We start from the raw sequence: 23,118 nt of genomic DNA on the forward strand, positions 1-23,118 counted from the left end.
TATTTTATACTGGAGTATGGAGGGGGTTTTGGAGACATTTTTAGTTCTTCTGTGTTCAAAGCATATAATGTGACTTCCCCATAAGGATACCTTAGAATTGTCCTAGCAAATTATAGAGCCTTATTTTAGGGCTTCTGCCACTGTTAGAAGTCACAAAGCATTCATAAAAATGTAATTTGTAAAACAAAAATTTTCTTTTAAAATAAATTAAAAGCAACAGCTAAAAGAAAACAACATTATGGAGTATTTTCAGCCAGCTCCCGCCAACACCTGGTTACAGATCTGAGTTACACATCTGTGTGTTCTGGCAAAATGAAATGAACTGCAGGTAGAATACTTTCATTTCCAGTTACCTAATTGGGAAACACAATGTCATACAGATATCTATATATGTCTTATGTACAATATTATAACATGCCTAAAAGGAAGAAATAGTGGGCTAGTCAGCCCTAACCCACTGTCACTCCAGAGAATTTCTATGGCATCATGTCTGGTCCAGCCAAAAGCTAGTCATAAGCTGTATATAGTTAAAACTTTTGGCTTTTTGTGTATATATTAATGTAAAAGTTGATAATAAAGTCTCAAAGCAATACATTACTTATTGAAGAATTAGAAATATTCATCAAAGGGAAGAAGACAGTTGTGCACCTCATTGAAGCAGATTGCTGTTTACTAGCCAATTAGGAGTAGAGGAGGAGTCCCAGTAGATAAAAAAATATTTGTAAAACTATGGAAAGGAAATAATCTCTCTTTTTTTGCTCTTAAATTTGATGGGAAGCCAGACTGTCTCTCCTACAAGGATAAAACAGAAGTCACTGCAGAGGGAAAAAAAAAGAACCCCATGGTCAGGACCCCTGGAAGATTTGGTTGAAAAAATTAATAAAAAAGCTAGACTACTCCACCACAGGAGAGGGGTTCTAGCATTAATCCTGAAACTCTAATACAATTTTAACAAAAGGGAAAACAATTCTATTTAGAGAAGGAAAGGGAGACCTTTCTGACCTAATCCTAGTGAAGTAAACTAAACGTAGCTTTTCATTTATTTCTTGAACTATTTCTTGTATGAACATCTGTGACTGTGCTGTCTCTTTCTGACATTTATTTATAATTTATAAATAAATAATTGCCTATGTTTTAACCTGTTCTGAATTAAGTACAATAATAAAAAGAAAAACAAAACCTGGATAAAAGAACCTTATTTCTCAACAAGTTTCACAGGTCTGTAGCAAATTTTATCTAAATGGTAACAAAGTAGGTTCCCATGTGAGCTTCAAAAACAGAGAAGGGTGTAGGCAACAGAGGTGTCAGGAGGTTCCCAGCTGTCTTCAGGTGACGGCTGGTGGGAGGCTGGAAGGTCTCTATCAATCAGTAAAATACCGAGATACATGCTTGAATGTTAAAGCTCAAAGGGAAAATGTGACAAAACATCAGACCTAAATACTCTAACATCAATACATCTGAGGGTGGATAACAGACACTAAACAATGTCTGACAGTGAAGCAGAAACAAGAACAAATACGTTTTTTAAACATATAGCGGCACTGGCAATTTTGCGTGTGTTAATTACAGATTTCAATTAGTTCCTAGCAAAAGAAGACATTCTATTTTCCTTTGTAATGTATGGCTTTTGAACTGAAGAATTTTAAGACCAACAGAAGGAAAAAAAAAAAGATGTTGTAGTCAGGAGATTTCAAGGAGAAAGATTTCATGGAGAAAGATTTCATGGAGAAACTGCGTTTGCTGCAGTTCTACTACTTGTTTTTTAGCTTGCTCACATCTCCCTTCAGATGGTAGAGAACTACAGAAAACCTTTTTTTTTATAGTACTGGCAACTCCAAAGATTCAAGAACCAGAAACTATGAGATTGAGTTAAAAACACTGAGATTTTTTTAAAAACTTTTGAGTATCTTTATTTGCTTTTCCATATGAAGACATTAAGCTTCACCTGGGCCATACAAACTCTTTGGCATGACCAGAGAGCATGTTGCTTTGTGAGATGAAATCTGAGCATTTCAATTAAACACAGGAGCTGGCTCTACACAGAATCCACCAAGACACATTGCGAAAATCACAGGCACAGCAAACACGACTTTTAAAGCAGTCGTTTTTCACAAAAACTCCAAGGAATGATGAATTCCCTCCTTCCTAGATAGTCTGTTCCAGTGGCTAATTACTCTTGTAAAAATTGGATTTTCTTTTCACTTTTCATCTCGGTTCTTTTCCTAACTTAGCGGCCAGCCAAGGAAGGCCTTGTTATGGCTTCATCACATTAAGCCCCTAAAATATTGAGAATAACTTTTATTTTGAAGAAAAAAAACCCAGACTTTACAAATATGCTTTGTGGTTTTGTGAGCTTTTCAATTCTGTTTGCCAGATTAGCTTTTCTTGTAACAGACTGGGAGATGGGAGATGCTGTGTGCAGACCCCGAGGGAGCCTTGCCAGTCTTTTTCTCCTGGTGAATAACACAGGTGCAGAGGACAAGTCTGAACACAGAGCACCCAGATCATCAAATATAGTCACCCACACGCATAAGCAACATCTACACCTCTGAACCACAAGTCTTCTGAGCATTGAGTACAGGACATTATTCAGTATGATTTGCAACATGTGTAATAAAAGCAGCTGCAATAATTTCTGTTTCATATAAATGAATATTTGGTGTAGCCCTTCTGGAAAGCAAGCCACACACCACTCAGAAAAGTAAATATTCCTATCCCAGTTTACATGACATTCAGAGATTAACATATAATGTAAGTTAACCGACCATAAAACAAGTTGCTATCATGAAAATTTGATTTTGAAATAACTTATTAGTATAATCTCTTCCATATGGCCAGAGGATACGGAGAAAGACAGTAAAAGAGCCAAAAAATCCTCTATGACTCACCTAAATGATTGTATAAAATAGTTATTCACATTTTTCACTCTGTTCCAACACATAGGAATAGGTTCAGAGGACAGTTTTGCCTGAAAGCATTTGGGAAGGATCGGGGGGTTCTTCTTATTATTAGCCCAGACATCTGCTTAAGGATTTAGAAAATACCATGGTGTGTTTTGGGTTTAACTATTTTCTGTATTTATTCCTTCAGGACTTCAAATATGCCGATGAAAGACAAAGCTATTTGTCAAGAAGGCTAAAGGAACAGCATGAACAGGAACCCAATAAAAGTTTCTTACTAGCACATTTTGTTTCATCCAGCAAAAAAGTCTGAACACCAAATATTCCAGTTTGTTTATTGGGAGAATAACAGTTTTGCAGCTATGGATCCTCGAAAGGCACATGCAGTTCCTAAAATGTTTGCAGCATATACAGTAAGAAGATTGATTAATGCAGAGGATAGCGTTTGTCCGAGTTTAAGTTTTGTTTTTTTGAGGAGCTTCTTTTGTTAATAAGCTCTTCATATAATAAGATCTTAAAAGCTCGAAGAACTTTTGATGCTTACATGTTAGGAATATAATGTGAAACCTACAAGAACAACAACAGCAAAACCCCCCAACTTTCAGTGCTTATGATAGATTTTAAGAGGAAAAGGAAAACCATGCATCTGAGAAAAAAAATTAAATGTATTTACAATATATCTTTTCCTTTGCTTTTCAGAGGTAGAAATATACTGTAGAACTGAGGCAAACATCTTCCAGGGGATTAAGCAGTAACTAGTAAAAAGGCAAGCCAATCATACTAAAATAATACAAAGAATCAGAGAATCATAGAATAGTTAGGGTTGGAAAGGGCCTTAAGATCACCTAGTTACAACCCCCCTGCCATGGGCAAGGACACCTCACACTAAACAATGTCACCCAAGGCTCTGTCCAACCTGGCCTTGAACACTGCCAGGGATGGAGCATTTATGACTTCCTTGGGCAACCCATTCCAGTGCCTCACCACCCTCACTGTAAAGAACTTCTTCCATTATATCCAATCTAAACTTCCCCTGTTTAAGTTTGAACCCATTAACCCTTGTCCTACCACTACAGTCCCTAATGAAGAGTCCCTCCCCAGCATCCTTATAGGCCCCCTTCAGAAACTGGAAGGCTGCTATGAGGTCTCCTAAGAGAAAGCTGTTCCACCTTCTCTTCTCCAGGCTGAACAGCCCCAACTTTCTCAGCCTGTGTTCCTATGGAAGGTGCTCCAGCCCTCTTATCATCCTCATGGCTCTCCTCTGGACTTGCTCCAACAGCTCCATGTCCTTCTTACGTTGAGGACACCAGAACTGTACACGATACTCCAAGTGAGGCCTCACAAGAGCAGAGTAGAGGGGCAGGATCACCCCCTTTGACCTGTTGGATCCTGAAAGTATAATTCAGCAAATAATTCAGCTAAGTAGAAATATTTTCTAGGATACATAAATGTAACTACTGCTTTGGTCTCTTTCATCTGGCACATTTGTTATTTGGAACATTGAGATTAAAGGACAAAATTTCTAATACAATTTGTAAAGAATAAGTTTGTTGCTTCTGGTTCTATTTTAATTAGATCATAGATGTATAGAGGTTATGACCATGATACATTTTTCCTCAAACCCACAAAAACCAAAGCCATAAAAAGTAAAGGAGTTGAATCCTTTGATCCATTAAAATCTAACACATTGACATTTGTCATCTTGAATAGTTATGTACAAGTACTAATGTCTTATGAAACCGGCTAATTTTTATCTCAGCTACTATATTCAGATTTGTCAGGTTCATCAGTCTATTAAACTGTCTGCTCAAGAGATATCTAATATGGGAGTTCAGCTCCTGAGCAGGGGTTATGTGCTCATCAGCGGGCCCTAATGGCACCAGGTGTAAGTATAGCTAAATGAACAAATTATCAAGTAGCAGATAGAGAGAAAAGAAAGAAAAGGAATTGGTAACATCACACTTAAGTATAAATAGATCATTCAGTGTCACCAGTTTCAGCTTTCTTTCCACAGGCCACCACACATTTCTCTGTAATTATGAAAACATTATTATGGTAGGTTTAAATTCTGTATGATTTGACAGTGATGTTGTGTATTTACTATTGTGGCAGTTCATAACACTGTCATTACATGTACAAACATCTGACAATACAAGAAGGAATTCCAAAATTTGTTTTCCTTCAATGCAGTGACCCATTCAAGCCTTTCAAAAAGTTACTGTTGACTGCATTCTTTGCAGAAATGTACAATAATTACTTCATAGATTAAAAAAAAACTATTATTCTCTTCCTTCAACTGCTATTTTGGCAATTACCTCTCCTTTTTAAAAAGGCATATATTAGAAATTAAATTCAGAAGAAAACTTGCCATGTTTAGATTTTACAGGAGGAAAGAACATGCTTATAATCTCTGGATATTTTTATGCATTTTAACTCAAAATTGTTGAAGAATCAAATTTTGTGAAACTTTTATGTAATATTCTTGCCTCAGAAAATGTAACAGATGAAAAAACAGAGAGGCTTACATAACATGTTATGTACAGCTATCTGTCTTTTTTTGCTGTATCGTTTCTAGATTGTGATCAAACAGCCTATCAGGCTTGCACTTCTGGGATTTGTATTAGCTTTTTGTAGTCTTAATAGATGTCAAGAATTTGTGCGCTGTTGATCTGTTTTATTATTACAAAGGCTACGTACATCTTCATATGGATAACTTGATTGGGACATAGCAAAAAAGGCAAAGACATATTTATATTTCATCCTACAGGAGGACTGAAAAATTTATCTAATTGGGGCATATAATCAGTCTCCCGGTCCTTATTTTTAAGGGGTTTATTTTGGACTAGGGGCACAATCACCCAGGCAATTGGTTATATTTCTGCCTATATAAACAGTCATAATGGCTGCATGCACAGGGAAAGGGGATAAGTCTGTATTATGCAGTGCAGCCTTATGTGGAGCTACCCAAACCTGCTTTGAAAATGGTGGCACACCTACACAAGACTGGCTTACTGCGAATTCTTCTCTGCCAGCTAAAGGCATGGACCAGTTCAAGGCGAAGGCAGATGAAGTTTTGTTACAACGAAAAAAGTTAGGATGACACCACAAGAGCACCACCAGAAATATACTTTGCCAGTTCTGTAACACAGTGTCATGCAGAGATACTAGTTTGTGTTCCAAAGGCAGGACAGCTGTGATAGCAACGTTCTTGGAAATTAGTCCTACTTTTCTAAAGTGTCTTAATTGCTTTATAATCAGATTGCTTAATGTTGCAGCCTTTTTACAATGTCTTTTTTAAGTAGGCTTACACATTGCTGCCCTTTCACTCAAAACTAATGCCAAACAAACTCGAAAGTTACTTGATGCTCATGTCTCTAACATCTATGAGCTGCTCTGCCTCAAGAACTCTTCATCTGGTGAATTGATCAATTTATTTCTTTTTCATATTTGGGGTGGTATTGTCTCTGATGGCATCTTTAGTATTCAGTGTGGTCAGTACTGGCTTTGCCCAACCATAAAACCTCTTCTCTGGTACAGGCAGCAGCATGCTTTTCAGAGTGAAGAAACCTCTAGGTTTCAAGTAAGTAAAAAAACCACAGTGTACTTTATGTAGATATGTCACTGTTCTTTTTGTGGTCACTGCAATATTGATCACAATAAGGTACCTAGAAAACCCCACACATCACTTAATCAAACTTCTTTCGTTCACTAACCACTCCGTTTTATTGAGCCTGATATTTGCCTGGAAGGTAAGGTCTGTAATAAATCTCACAATTTGTGCCCTCCCTTTACTGATTATGATTTAGGACTAACTTGAGGCATAGGCAAAGTTGGCAATCACTCTGGGCAGTGGAACAGGACAGCAAAATCATGGCACTTCAGTCATGGTGGGGGTAGGCTCCCACCCTTTGGCAACTAGTTCTGTACCCAGCCTCGTGGGTCCAACCTCAGCACTCCAACAACACATTCCTTGGGGAGAAACAGACAAAACCCCCAGCCCAAAGACTCCACTCCTGCATGGGCAATCATACAGAGGAGGCAGGTCGTTGAGGTGGTCCTGGAGGAGGAGGTCTTCCCCAACTCTGTGGCTGATTGGGCTATCAGAGACTGGCACAGGCACAGGAGGCCACGGACTGGAGTGAGGTGCGGAGGCAGGGCAATAAATATCCCCTAGCAGGGCTGAGCTACTCATTTAATACTTGCACATGGAGCGACAAGAGAATATTGTCTCACAGTGCAACTACAGGCTGGTCACAGAGCCAGCTGAGGACAGATCTCTGCTATAAACATGAATCTTATTTAAAAATCCCCAAAGACACTATTATTTTACCTCATCCTAAGAGTAACAAAATTGAATTTCATTATACTCCTGTGACATTTTAGGCTGATCTTGGCTGGTCATAGCTGGATTAACTGATCACAACCAGATTTATCCCACTTAACTTCAAGCACTTCACTGTGACATGTAATTTGAAGGTAGCCTGACCCCACTAAATTTCCTCCATAATCAATGGAAAGAGAAAAAATGGGCTAAAATTGACTTCTGAAAGTAATGTTATCTTTGCTGACTGCAAAGTGAGTTTGACCCCTAATTATGCACCTTCATCTCGTATCTGAAGTTAAGGGGGAATGAATCACTCCTTTGCAACTTCAGATTATCAGGTTTGATCAAGACTATAGTCCTAAAATCTTAATATTTATCCAAGCTAGGTGCTGCACCAGTGCTGCATTGAACAAAGTCTAGGGTTTACTGCATGGGTTGACCTGCTGCTGCAAAGTAGGAGAGTTTCATAAAGGTTATGTAATTAATTCCTAGTACCACAGGCAGATTCACAAAGTGGGTTTTAATTTGTGTATGCCTCCATCTCCTGACGGAGTGCCATCAAACCCGCTTTTAGAAACTCACAGCAATTCTGAAGGAAAAGTACTTCCTGAAACCATGTTTCTGCCCTTCAACTCCCATAGCTCTATTCCCTGGTGAATTTTCTCTTTCGATATTTTATACTGTATTTGTATTCAGAGCTTTTGCCACACACCCAGCAGAATGAATATATTCACAATTCCTTTTTGCATCAGTGGAACTCTGAGCAGAAAGGGCTTTTCAGGCTGGTTAGGAAAATCACCACTTCTGTTTGCTATACTGCTTTAGTGTGGGGCATATAGCTTCTCTTCCTCCAAGAGTGGTAATACCCAGAGTAAACAGATGATAAAGAAAAATCACTGGGTTGAAGTAAAGCGCAAGATAGAACAAATTACACCAACTGGTTCAAATCCAAGGATTGATTCTATGTATTAGTGTTATTCTACTCATTTGTTAGCACTGAAATGCAAAGGAACTTGGTTATCCACAAAGTAGTATTAAATAAACCTTATTTTTTTCATTAACTTCCAGTACCCCACTTCCCAATATGTGCAGTAGGGGCTTGCAATACAAGAGTCATAATTCTTAAATACGAAGACAAATAATGTATTTTAACTACAAGTTCTGATGTATATTTTAAATACTAGTTCTGATGTATACATGCTTTTGGCAGGAATATAACCGTTGTCAATCTTGCATAAACACAACTCATGCCTCACGGACAATTTTACTAAAAGGGGGGGGGGAGGGGAAGGGGCGGGAAATGAGCTTATCTTGAGTTTCCTTGCCTCTTATAGAGGACTGTTTCTAAAAGGCTTGCTTTGTCCTAAGCTAAAGAAATTGTGAACTTAATGTAGAAAAGGAATTAAATTCTATAGTCCGAATAACCCAGAAGGTCAGGCTAGCTGATAAGAATGGCTCTTTATTGATCTATTTAAATAGATTCTCAGTTTAGTGATCACCAGTGATCAAATCTAGTTTTGTTCTTCATCTCCGAGACAAATTTACTGGTTTTGGCTAAAAGCTTAAGATACCACTTAACGGAAAAGCAGCCTCTGTGAATTAATTCTTTGATGTATCTCCATTTTCTCTTGAGCTTCCAATCCAAGTATCACCTTCTTCAGCTCATGTACAATTTCTAGATCTTTTCCAGTGGTGGATACATCTTCTAATAATGCTAACTATAGTGGAAAACATCCATCTTTCTGCAAAGCAGATAAATGACTCAGATATTGCAGTTAGAAAATGTACCAATTTTCATGTAATACAAATATAGGACATGATGCTAGTTTAATTTACAGGGAACCAATAACTATATTCTCTCCATCTGTAGCCCAGACATAAAATTTAGAAAGATGACATTCTGTGGCAAGAAGAAATGATTTCTGAAAATGCTGTGGTTAGATGTCAGAAATAGTATGCAACTTAAGGGAACATGATATAAATAGGAAGCAAGCTTGTATGCATTATTACTGTTCCGTAATTAAAAATTCATGTGGTAGCATGACAGTTAGACTTTTAGTATATTGGAACAATAAATTTAACAACTTCAGGTATTGATTATTAGAGTCATCTAAGACACTGCTTGCTATCTTATAAACTATGAAAGCAATAAAACCAGTCTTGCTATCTTACCCCAAGATAGATACAGTCAGAGGGGATCTTGTCAGACTTCAGTTGAAAAGCCATTAACAATGGCAGGCACTTTCTTCTTCACAATGTTTGTCACAACACATTTATATCTGGAAAGAGATGGATAATGTTTCTTCTGGAGCTATTCGAAGTAATCTGCTGAATTCACACCAACAGAATTCCAAAAACCATATTTAAGTTTTGTCACAGATAAATTTTGTCTATTAGGAAGCATAATATTTTATCTGTCTATCTAAACCTCTCTGTTCAGAAAAATCTACAGTTTGCTAAAAAAAAAATAAAGATCACATTAAACAGAAGCTTCATCTTCTGCAATCTCACATCAATGCTACTCAGAAGTCACACATTAAAAACTTCTGTATTAACATTGTGAGATTTGAGAAAAAAGATTCTGCAGTGAGCTGTACCTGTGTGTGTATTAGAAATTGTCATGTTATTAACACTTAGGAGAAAGAAGGCAGGCACATGGTACTTTAAAACTCAGTATTTTGTTATTAACTGTTAAATATGGGCAATTTTAGTATTTTTCTTTTAAACACACTAGTCATGAAGCTGTGACAAAACTCCCTATGTATTCTGCCTACACAGCTTTCACAATTTACTGGTAGTATATATTTAGGTTAGCTAATTTAAATGCAGAAAGACCAAATTGCATGGCTATTTGCGGGATAATATTTATAGCATTTACTTGTGGACATGTTCTCCTCTTCAGCCATGGAGAAAAATGCATAAGCTACAAGAAGAAAACATTCAAAACTGTATAAACAACTTTGAAGGTCTAAGTTCCAATTTTTAAATAATTCAGGGTCTAGGACTTTAAGTTCTATGGCAACACCACTGACTTAGGCTCTTCTGCAGCTAGATGGCTTCTACATACAGTATAGTATCTTTTAAAAGATACAGTATAGTAATCTTTTAAAAATAGGAAGTAACAGATCAGAAAACAACTTCAGGCAGAAGTTTAGTGCCATCATCTAGCAAGTGAGCACTTCATGTGAGTACCAATTAGGAATATGCAGTTAAAACCCAAAATTAACAGATTCTAAAATCAAAACAGTTGCACCAAACATATATACTATATATTTTATATACCATACCCTACCCTGTCTTCTATATCTGGGTGCCCAAGTTATAAAGTGATAAAAACTAGTCTACTTTTAAGGGTATATGATCAAAAACTAGTCTTTTTTTAAAGGCATGTATAGCATAAATATAGAGACAGAGTCAGAAGGAAGTATTTTACTTGCTGATCCTTCTGGCTATATGACTTTCTACCCAGATACAGGTTTCTGGATGTGATAGGTTTACCCAGGCTGGGAAGGCAACTGCCTGGTGCAAAACATGTGGACTCTGAGTCATATAAGATGGTATTGGCAAATTATGTGTTTCCACACTCTTGGCAATCCTACCTTCTTCCCACTGGAGCGAATCAGGGGCCCTGACCTCAAAGCTGAGCTGCTTCTTGCTATGAAGGTCACAGAGAATTCGCTGTTGTGGTCCAGACATGTTGAGAACAGAACAAACCACACTGAATGCTGAGGGGTTCATATAACACAGTCCACAGAAAGTGGCTCTGAAAAATATGTAACCACAATCTGAAATCTTTATGTATTTCCCTTATTAAACTTATTGATTCTGGTCAGAGTTCATGAAGTGAAATGAGTCAATTTGCCCAAATATCCAACATAGATGAACATACTATGCCATGGGAACAGATTATGGTTTTGTTTAAGACCAAACTTTTAGCTGCTATACATATTTATTATGAATGCTTAGAACTGGAATTCTCACCCCGAGACTACAACCTACACGTAACAGAATCACAAAATGGCTGAGGTTTGAAGGCACCTTGGAGGTCATCTGGTCCCACCATTCTACTCAAGTAGGACTACCTAAATCTGGTTGCCTGGAACCATGTCCAGATGGCTTTTGAATATCTCCAAAGATGGAGAGTCGACAGCCTCCCTGAGTAACCTGTGCTAGTGATTGGTCATCTTCACAGTCAAAAAGTGTTTCCTGATGTTCAGAGGGAACATCCTGAGATTCTGCCTGCAGCCATTGCCTCTTATCCTGCCACTGGAGAAGAGAAGCTGCATGGAGACCTCATAGCAGCCTTCTAGTATCTGAAGGGGGCCTACAAGGAGGCCAGAGAGGGACTTTTCATCAGGGACTGTAGCAATAGGACAAGGGGTAATGGGTTCAAACTTAAACAGGGGAAGTTCAAGTTAGATATAAGGAAGAAGTTCTTTACTGTGAGGGTGGCAAGGCACTGGAACAGGCTGTCCAAGGAAGTCATAAATGCTCCATCCCTGGCAGTGTTCAAGGCCAGGTTGGGCAGAGCCTTGGGTGACACGGTCTAGTGTGAGGTGTCCCTGCCCATGGCAGGGGGGTTGGAACTAGGGGATCTTAAGGTCCTTTCAAACCCTAACTATTCTGTGATTCTATGACTCTATGATAATTCACAAGTTGGAGAAGAAACATCTAGCTTTTGTGGCCCACAAGAAAGCTTTAGAACAGTAAGGCGGGAAGAAAAGGGCAATGAAGACCAAGTGCTATCAAAGGAAATTTACTAGCAAGTAAAAGAAAAAATTATCAGAGGAGAAACATCACTATAAACTCTAACTGAAAAGAAAAAACTAACTAGAATTCCTTCAAGGAATCAGCTCTGAAATGTTTACCATACAGTTAAAAGACACCATTTTTTCTGAAATGTGCAGGCATTAATTAACATAGAAAGGGCCTGTAAAGCCTCATGCTTCTATACATTATTTTACAATCAAGGTTTCAGATTTTAACATTCTTCTTCTCAAAACACCACCGTTCATAAAAGAGATATCTTTCTGCTTTTAGCACTTAGTTTTCATTTCCTTACAGCTAATGCCAGCAATAACTAGTGCTTCAGCAGCATATTATTCATTAAATACTCATTTAAAGCACCTTTTCTTCTGTATACTTTGGACTCTAAATAGCATTTTGATACCCAGAGCCTTTTACAGTATAAGCAGGGGTTTTTTCCCCAAATACAATCTAGCTTGATTTTTTTAAAACAAGATTTTTTATATACTTTATTTTATTTGTCAAATTTCCAAGCTTAGTTTTAGTTAAAACATTTAATGGAAAATATAAAAATATTGCTCCCAAATCCAACAAAAGTAGGGAAAAAAATGATCCTATAAAACAAAGCTTATAAATATAGTATTCCAGTGTATTTTCACTAGACACTTCAAGTCTACCAGAAATAAAACCCAAAATATTTCTGATTTGAAGTTGTAACTCCAATTCTCTAAAATCTTGCAGATGAACCCAATGTATGATCACACTACCTTTAAAAATAAAATATCAATACACTTTGATAATCTGTTTCATTTCAACATGATATGAAGTTGGGTTCATCAACCATCCAGCTTTAGGCATCTATCTCCATTGTCGGTGTTGAGTTTCTGCTCAACCTTTCTTTATACTATAGAGGCTTTTCCAAAGGATAATTCAGAGCAGGATCCCCTCTCTAGAAAGACACTGAAAAGTCTGCCTGCATAACTGCATAACTAGACTTACCTAAACATGAAATCCAAATTCCACCTTTTCCTCTCACCATGTTTTTCTACTTCACACAAAAAAGCAAACGGAAATACATTTTACTCCTGAGATTCCTGATGGACAATAAGTTGAAAATGAACCAGCAAAGCACCCTTTGCAGCAACGAAGGGCCGCAGTCTTCTGGGCTGAATTAGCAGTTGTATATTGTGGTATGCCACTACCTGACGGGAGTATAAGAAGAGACAGACTCTTCCAGGAGATGTACAGTGGCTTGACATGGGGCAGCATACTCAAGCTGAAATTCTTGTTAGCTATTAGGAAAAAATTCACCTCCTGAGAGTGATCAAGCACTGGAGCGGGTTGCACGGAGATGCTCTGGGACCTCCATCCTTGGAAATATTTAAATTTTGCCTGGACAAAAGGCCTGAGCAGCCTGATCTAACTTCAAAATCAGTCCTGTTTTCACAAGGAGGTTAGAGTAGTTTACTTTCAGAGGCTATTTTCTTTTTAAATTATTCCATGATTCTGTCAAAACGACAAAAAGAGTAAATCAAACAATTGCTGCATCAGCTGCGTTTTCTTGTCAAGCTACTACCAAAGCAGAGGCTAAAAACATCCATAGAAAAAAACCCCAAAACCAAACACTACTAAATTCTTTATTTTTCTAAAATTCTTTTGATCGCAAAAAGATAGAATTCTACTTAGTTTAGAGAACAATAATGGCTCTAAAAATTGGTCAAAGCTGCCTAGAGATCTACTCCTGTTCCTCTTAATTTTTAGCCCAGTTACATTGCCAACCAAAACTCTGATGTGTGTATTAGCCAAATACAAGACAGACTGAAAAGACCAGTAAAGGTTTCCCAGTGAATACACTCTCATGGCCAACAGACTATGTCTGTGGGTGTGGTACATCATCAGTTAAGTCAGTCTTGCTTTAATTTGTTTAAAAAGTGCCTTAGTGGCTAACTCACTTCAGAATGATAGGCGTAACGTGCAAATTTGTATCCTGTAACACATGTTGCTGGTGATTAAAAAACACAGTACAGCAACTAATGTTAATGAATTCTGCATACCATAAATAGTGAATTACCCTTGCCAGCACAAACATCCACAAAGGCAAACCTTGATAGAAAAGAGCATCAAAGAGAAACAATTAGGATCTTCTTTCTAAAGAAGTATTACAAAAGGTTGCTCACACAAATGTGTCAGTTACTTTTGACTTTTAATGGCACTCCATTCTACCAGTCAGTGTTTGAGATACCAGCTCCTGTCCACAGTGTGAAATTTACAGGACTCAGGGAAGGATCACCAGCTTTACATGACTGATCCCTTCCACACGCCTGTTCATTTGTGTGGGTTCATAACCTGAAGCACTCCGGCCATGGTCTGGATTCCTAAGACTTGAATCTGTCATTCAAATCTTCTAAAAAACATGCAACCTTTTATCAGCGTAAACCCCCCTAATGTAACAGATGAGCCTTCAGCATTTAAGTATTCACAGCCATTTTGTTGCATGTAGAACACAGCAAAACTATTGTTCTCCTGGAAAACCTTTATATATTCAATCATCCTAATTTGTGTATTATTACTGACTTCACTAAGCTTATAACTGTAAAATAAGGGACTTGGGGTTTTTTTAATGCATTTAACCACAGACCCAAATTTAGTAGATCTTGTTGAAGCTTGACTGTTGTTTCTATTCATTCAAACTTTTTTAATGTTCACATCAATGTTCGAAAACATGAATATTCCTTTTCTTTCTTTTTTTTTTCATTTTAATTGAGTGATCACAAAGTCTGAGGTTCTCGAAGAAAATGCAAAGGAACTCGGTGCCCAGCATTCACTGAAGAACATTTTGTTGAGACACATATTTTAATTCTTCTGCTTTTCATAAAAATGTAGTCAAAATATGAGAAATATCTGAACAGGTTCTTAGCATCACACCTAAAATTATGTGCTCAAGAGCAAAAGAGTAAGATTAGGTTACACATCCACTATATAGACCTAATTACAGTACTAAAATCTCACTACAAATGTGATGACAGACTTCTCCAAAGTTCATGCATCCTGGATATTTAACCACCAGCTAAATATGATGACCTGTGATCTGTACACACTCTGATTTTAGGTAAATTGTCAAGACAGAAAAACAACCCTGGGAAGCAGCTCTAAATAGTGCATAAATTTATGTTTAAAACACCCCAAAGCATTAAGAATCATTTTAATTGCATTCAGAGGATCTTTATGCTGTCACAAGACATAGCATTCTTTACAGACATCTCAGACAAGTGTTGGCATAAGAGAGTTAGGGAATAATATGCATGTGCTCTCATAATGTATTTACAAAAATGTAGGGAGAACATATGGTACACACTATCATGTTACAGGAAAAAAAAAGTGCTGTGTACCCCATTCTCCATTTCTGATGAGAACTGCAAATCATTGCAACACAGACAGTGTAATACTCTAAGTGACAAACTAGGTATTGATAGATCAGAAAATGGTAAGACATCTACCATTCACCCAGTTGCTTTGAGAAGTATTATGATACAATGGTTATGAAAGATAAAATGGATGTAAACTACTGCAATTTTTACAGAGAAACCTTTATCTATTTTATGCAAGAAGAATAAAAACCTTTTTTAAAATAAATATTTGGCTGAGTTAGGAATATCTGTCCTTCATTCCATAGTATTGGCTGGGTTGGGGATATCTGTCTTTCATTCCATGGTACGTCAAGAACCAGATATTGAAGACTATTTTTGTTGCTCTTTAATTTGAATTACATCCTCAGTTTCAATCAGGAAATTCAATGACATTATTCTAGCTTTATGTAATGTTCACTGAGAACAAAATTTGACTGCATAACTTTAGTTATTAATTATCCTCTAAACACTGGACGTAACTACTAGTGTAGTGTAAATATATTAGTATTGCAACTTTTGCCATTAATTTCTTCAAGAGTTTTCATTACCACTTAGGAAAATCTCAGGTGATTACATGAAGATTTCCTTCCATTTTTTATTCCAAAATGTTTAAACAAAAAAAAGATTACATGCATTTTCTTTGTATTAAAAGTGAAATTTTGTCCAGGAATGTCTTATTTCAAATTAATTCAGATATTGAATGTCAGAAAAAAACAAGAATTTTGACAAAAAAAAGACACACCTTTGATTCTTGGACAAAGTAATCTGGATTTTAGAGAAAAAAAAAAAACCAATAGGTGTTTAAAGGAGAAAGGAAGACAGGACTGCAAGAGAAGATGGGAGAAAAGTCCTAGTCTTTTTCCCTGACAGAACCCTAAAAGAGTTAAAAGTGCAGTTTAAGAAAAATAAACTTCTTTCCTTTTGCTGTGATTGTTCATGGGCGTACATTTTACAACTTTTTCATTGTAAGCGCTGCAAGAACTGGATTTCACATGAGTTTTCCTAAACCTCTACTTAGAAGACACTTCTGGAAATTAAATTCTAGCTAAAAGACAAAAATGGTGTACAAGAGCGTTCTAGCAGAACGATGGATGGAATAAAATAGTTTTTTTAAGACTACTGGTATAAACCCAATATAAAGGATTATATAGCAGATACCGTGAGAGAGTCAGTCTATTAAGAGTCTCCTAGAGTGGGATTCATTTGATCAGTCACAGAGGTCTGAAGCAGGGCTGGAAGTGTGAAGGTGGCAAAGGCTGCATATAGTCAGTGGAGAGAACCGTCACTTTCAGGCACAATCCATCTCATCCTAATTTCAGCACCTAAAATACAAATGCCTCAGCTGGTAGTGGGAGGTGCTGCTGACGATCCTCTGCCAGAGCTATCAAACAGCTGCCTACAGTTTGTACATTTATTTTCAGCATCTCAAATGCTCATTGCAGTTTCCAGGATGCTCCTCTTCCTACGAGCCACCCCCTGCAACCGTGTGAGAAGACTGGTGGTTGAGGTTAGAGAGAGCAGTTTCCACTTCTGATCATTCACCAGTGACTGACAGCAAAGTGAGTTGACTTTTCTGCTCACTACAGGTCACCGATGCCACTACTGACAGCCTTGCATGGTTCCAAATTAAGAATTGTGTCCTTTATATCAGGAATATGTGAAATATCTTATTTATTGTACATCAGAGAAACATTTCTGCAGCTCAATGGATTTCTGTATGAAAAATCCCTCTTATAAGAGGTTGGTCATGTATTACGACATTTAAAAACGTGGGTTTATATCATCTAAGTTACAATGACTTGAAAAAAAGAGCATTGGGCGCAAACTTTACACAGTGTAAGGATAATATTTTATAGGATATCTTTTCTGTCCATAGCCTCTTTTCAAAATACTGGTGCCTTTTTTCATACTAAAAATTGAACAAGTCTTTAGCCATAAATTATTTATTTTATCTTACTAGGATAAACAAATCAAAAGTGCTTGAGACAAGACATGAACCAAAAGAAAATAAAACTCAAAGTACAGATCTTGATATTTTTCATGTGAAATATGACTGTGCCATATTGCAGAAAAGAAAAACAGCTATTCAGTGGTCATTATTAGAGTCTTTTATGTTGACCAGAGCTACAAAACTACGTGTACTGTTATGTCAGTTTTATTGTGAAATATGTATTTCTGCCTATAAGAACAGAATCTGCTTTTAGAAACTTCTGACTTGTAGTATAGTCATAACTAACAACCACACAAACTGATATGTGGCTTCCCCTTTGAGAAACACTTCATTGGTCCAGTTTTTTAAGAGGCTGTACTGAGTACTGATCAACTGTGATAACCAAGGCTTGTTTTATTCCTCAGGATTCTGTTTCTTTGTCATATGAAATAAAATTATTTGCCCCATTGGTGACAGCAAAATAAGTGTATGAGATTGCCTATTTATGAGCTATATAATTTACTGCAATGAAATTAGGAAAACCCAAAGTGGGAGAACAGATAGATGCACTTTTTGTCCAAATCAGATGCTTTTGATTCCAAAGAAGCCATTATCAGCAGACAACAGTATCACAAACAAAGCTTGGACCTTAGCAGAAGGGTTGCATCACAGACTGAGGTTTTTCTAGTTGAGAGACAGGCTATATAGCATTTTTTACCTCATTGTGCGAGTAGGAAGGAAGTTAAGAAATATCTTCGTAAATACACACTGCTGCAGAACAAATGAGGTCTGCAGTCTTAAATTTAATATACTGCAAACTCATTCATTGGAACAGTTGAAATATCTGGATGTTTCCATGTTTGTCTCTTTAATACACCCATGCTCAGCATAATAACACATATATGGCAATAAGCAAACCTTATTCATGTTGGATGCAAAATCCCAGATGCTTATTCCTGAGCATCAGCTCAAGCTTCTAACATTTGAGGCCAACAAGGGTTTTGTTTGCCCCTTGGAGAGGAATCTAGACTGCTTCACAGCCTTAAACTCAAAGCCAAAGTGACTGCAAAGGATAGGAGCTGTGCATCAGACAGGCAGATGTGTGCCTTCTCATCCTACAGCTAGTCTAAACGATGAGTGAGGATCTGTATGTCAATGCAGGCACTGGTTTGAAAAGATACCATGTGCAGCTTTCCCTCACATGCCCCAGAAATCGGATCTCAGCTGACGGAGCTTGTGCTGATGAAGCAAGATACACCAGTTGGCAGCTCTGGTGGTCTCCTCTGCTTCTTTTCTACCTTGTCTTTCTATGGCTATCCTTGAAGAGCAAACGGCTGTTTAAAAGCCATTATAACCTAAAAGGGGGATGGTTATTAGCTTTCACATTCCCTCCTCAGGCTATACTGCTTAACATTTCCTCTGTGGCTGTCCAGGAAAATAGCACTGTTTTCATCTGTTATACTTTCTTGCCCTCTGCTGGAAGAACTATCACCTGAATGCGCAGAACTGAACCTTTTAAAATTGATTCTCCAAACGACCATGAAAATAACTTTCTTCAAACAATGTTCCCCCATATTCTCACAAGAAATGCTAAAAAATTCAATTTCCAACCAAACCACCTGATTCCTAACAACTAATCCTGACCCTACTTCAGAATCAGACCAATGTATTGAAAGTACCTTTTTGTGTCCAAAATGTGCTTGCTTCAAAACACAAGGGGAAAGCAGGGAGGAGTAGAGACCGAACATGCAAGACAAAGTTGGGGAATGAGCAACACGCTTGCATTTTTTTTGAAAATACAAATGAAATGCAGGGGATGCTGTTAAATAGGAATACAGGGCAAAAGCTATTTTGATAAATCATAATGGGTTTGTGATGTTTTAAGTGAATAAGTGGGTAGAAAGTGTTATTCCATTGTCGATAAATAGCATGAATATGTTTTCCTACTCACAACCAAAGAAAAATTCTTCATAACAGAAATTAAATTACCTTTCTGCCATTATACTATTATTATGTGAAGAGATTTGGGAACATTTTGAGAACTTCTGGGAGAGAATTTTGCCTCTGGGCTTTATGCCTTCAAAACCTCAGGCCTCTGACTTTCTCCAAACACATGCAGTTTCTCCTGAATAGCAGTTGGAAAAGCATTGACCGTTCTCCTTCTCATCAAAGAGCAGTTATGGTGGATTAAAGAAGTAAGTCACCGTGTCACAAAGAAGGAAGGATAGCCCTTTGTTAAGTATGCCACTGGGAAGGACCTCTCTGACTTTTAATGCCTCTTCAGGCCTTTTAGGCAAACGGTAGTTCCCTCCTGTGAGTCATGAACCTTTGCAGAAAGTCTCTCTGTCATAAGTAAACTGCTTTCTATTTAGTGACCTTAATCTTCAAAATGACAGGGTATTTGCATGGCATGGAGAGTTGCCCTTACACATCCTTACCCAGTGTGGAATGCCTTACATGAATAAGCATATTATATTTAGGAAAATGGAAATTTTCTTTCACCTATTCTTTTTTCAGTGAGTACTTTCAAAGACCAGGTCTTAGATTGGTAGTGAAAAAAGTAGTAATCTCTGCTGGGATAAAACAGATGGAAAATGGATGGGAGCACGAGTCGTGTTTTTCTTTATAGCTGCAGTCAGGTTCCTTTTCAGATAGTTGTTTTAAAGTGACTGCTTCCATTCATCATGTTATATTCTCGTAATATTCACAAGTTCCCATATTTGTTCGTAATGTGAACAAGATTTTAAAGGATTTTACCATGTTTCCACTGACAGCACAGAAATCATCTTCACTCCTGTTGCTGACCACCTAACAACCTTTCTGTAACCACAACACCTTTTTACTCATAATGAGGCCAACTTCTTTTAACTTTCTAAAGCATTGTAATAGCTGAAAAAAAAATGTATCCAGAAAAATTCAGGCAGCAAGTCCACAGCAGACTGTTGGAGGACTCCAGACTAGAGACTGAGATAAATTGATGCAAACTGCATTTCTATAGATATATGTAGGGATATCTATATAAATATCTAGAGAAAGCTATATATAACTATAGAAAGGTTACATCCATGACATCATCTTCTGTCAGTATTAGCTTCCACACAGAGTTGCAGAAATAGAGTTTCCTTTTGCCTAAATTTCTTTCAAAAACCAAAATCATCAGAAATAATATATTAGCAGCATGGTATGGCATAGGGGATAAATAATGGTATGCAGAGCTTTTCATTTCAAGAACATAAGCTCAGGTTCAAGCCATTAGAGGCCAGAAAGTCCTGTTGTGACTCCTCTAACAACATTGAGAACATTCAACATATTGAACATACATTTATTTTTCAAATCCAATTACTTTATTTTCCAAATATGAGAGATTTGTTCACATCACAAATATCAGCATAGAAGATAATCTTCAGTTTTTAGCAGAATGGTCAATGATTAGATGAGATTAGAACTGATGTATCCCCATTTGCTTCAGGTTTTCCTCCTCTATCAGAATGCCAGCACAGAAAGGTTGTCCTGGCCAGTTCCATCAGTGGTAACCCTGTTATGGGCTCCCATAACCAAAAAAGGGACAAATCAAGGCACCCAGTGAGAGGTCAGGAGCTGAATTTTCAGATCCGTTCAGAAAGACGAATTAGAGCTCTGACACAACAATTTCTGATTTCAGAAGACAGAGCTGCCATGTGGTCCTGTCATGCTGCTTTCTTCTTTGTCACACCTGACTTGCCCAGGAGCCGGCAGCTCCCCTGACGCGAGCAGTGACTCACAGGGGGCGGCGCCAGGAGTGACGGCACCAGCCATCAGTGGGTAAAAACCCATCCCAGGGAACGCGAGCGACCAGGAGCGCGGCGACCAGGGCGTGGCGCGGCAGTTCGCGCGGCAGCTCGCGCAGGCAGGGCGAGCGGGTAGCGAGAGGGATGGTGAGCACTCGCCTCAGGAGCAGGGCCCGCTCTGGGAGCTCTGCCCCGGCGGTTGCCAGCGTAGGCACCCAGACAGAGCCGATGAGAGGGGAGGCTGCGGCGCAGACCTCGGAGTGTAGAGAGTGCCTCGACTGGTCTCTTGAGGCGAGGGTGCACAATGGACAGGGCTGCACTCGGTGCGCCCTGGTGGAGGTCCTCCTGCAGCAGGTGGCTGAGCTGCGGGAGGCTGTTGGAGAGCTAAAAGATGCCAGGGAAGCTGAGAGGAAGCTGGGCTGCTTGCTCCAGGCCCAAACTGTACAGGGGCTACAAATGTCTAGCACTGCTCATATAGGAAAGAAGGAGGGCAGCAACTCAGGAAGCCGGGAATTAGTTACGAGAAAAACTAACAAAAAAAGGAGGAAGAGGACAATTAACAACAAGGGGCTTCCTCCTAAATCTGATGTCCCCACCCAGAACTGCTTTGCGGTTCTGCAGGGGGCTAATGAGAAAGCACCCACCACACCCAATGAGCACCCTGCTGATGCACCGGTAAAGAGGATCGCTACTGATGCCTCCAGGAAAAAGCGGAGGGTCATAGTAGTAGGGGACTCTACTTTGAAAGGCACAGAGGCACTCATCTGCTGGCCTGCTCCAGTCTCGAGGGAGGTGTGTTGCCTGCCAGGGGCTCGGATCAGGGGTGTTGCTGAGAGGCTGCCTGCTCTAGTAAGTCCTGCTGACTATTACCCCCTTCTAGTGGTCCATGTGGGTGCTAGAGATATAGATAGCAGTAGCCTGGAAAACATTAAGAAGGACTACAGAGCCCTGGGAGAGGTGGTTAGGGGCTCTGGAGCTCAGATAGTTTTTTCATCGATTCTCCAGGGCAAAGGGGAGGACCTTAAAAAAGCTAGGCGTGTTTGGCAGGTTAATAAATGGTTAGAATGGTGGTGCCATATTCAGGGGTTTGGCTATTTAGAACATGGGGCTCCATTTGGGAGGCCAGATCTACTGGAGGCTGGTGGAGCTGGTCTGCAAGGAAGGGGAAGAGCTGTTTTGGTAGGAGGCTTGCCAGGCTGGTCAGGAAAGCTTTAAACTAGATGTGTTGGGGGAGGGGAGCATTGATCCATCCCAACATTCCTGGTCAGTTGCCAGCACCTGTAATAAGTGCTTGGAGCGATGTAGAGATGTTCCAGCTGCCCCAGCCATTGAGTCGGCTGCATTTGGAGCTTGGCTAAGGTGCCTCTATACAAACGCCCATAGTATGGGGAACAAACAAGAATTAGAGATGTGTGCGAGGCTACGGGAATATGATGTCATTGGTATCACAGAAACATGGTGGGATGGCTCCTATGACTGGAATGTCGGAATGGAAGGTTACAGGCTGTTTAGAAAAGACAGGCCAGGCAGACGGGGAGGGGGTGTTGCTATCTATGTCAGTGATAGGCTAGAGAGTATGGAACTCTTGTCTGGGGACGGGTGATGAGGTAACAGAGTGTTTGTGGGTCAGGATCAAAGGGAAAACAGCAACAGGGGACATTACGGTGGGGATCTGTTACAGGCCGCCTGATCAAGAGGACTCTGTGGATGAAGCGCTCTACGGACAGATAGGAGCAGCCTCATGCTTGCAGGCCCTGGTCCTCATGGGGGACTTCAACCATCCTGACATCTGTTGGAGGGATGGTACGGCCCGGCACAAGCAATCCAGGAGGTTCCTCGATTGTGTGGAAGACAACTTCCTCTTTCAAGCAGTAGAGGAGCCGACGAGGAGAGGTGCCATGCTGGACCTTGTGCTCACCAACAGGGAGGGACTGGTTGGAAATGTAACGCTCCAGGGCAGCCTTGGCTCTAGTGATCACGAGATGGTTGAGTTTGAGATCCTCAGGACGGTGAGAAGAGTGTGCAGCAAGCTCACTGCCCTGGA

The sequence above is a fragment of the Strigops habroptila genome, chromosome 2, assembly GCF_004027225.2.
Source record: "Strigops habroptila isolate Jane chromosome 2, bStrHab1.2.pri, whole genome shotgun sequence".
In the NCBI taxonomy this organism is placed as follows: domain Eukaryota; kingdom Metazoa; phylum Chordata; class Aves; order Psittaciformes; family Psittacidae; genus Strigops; species Strigops habroptila.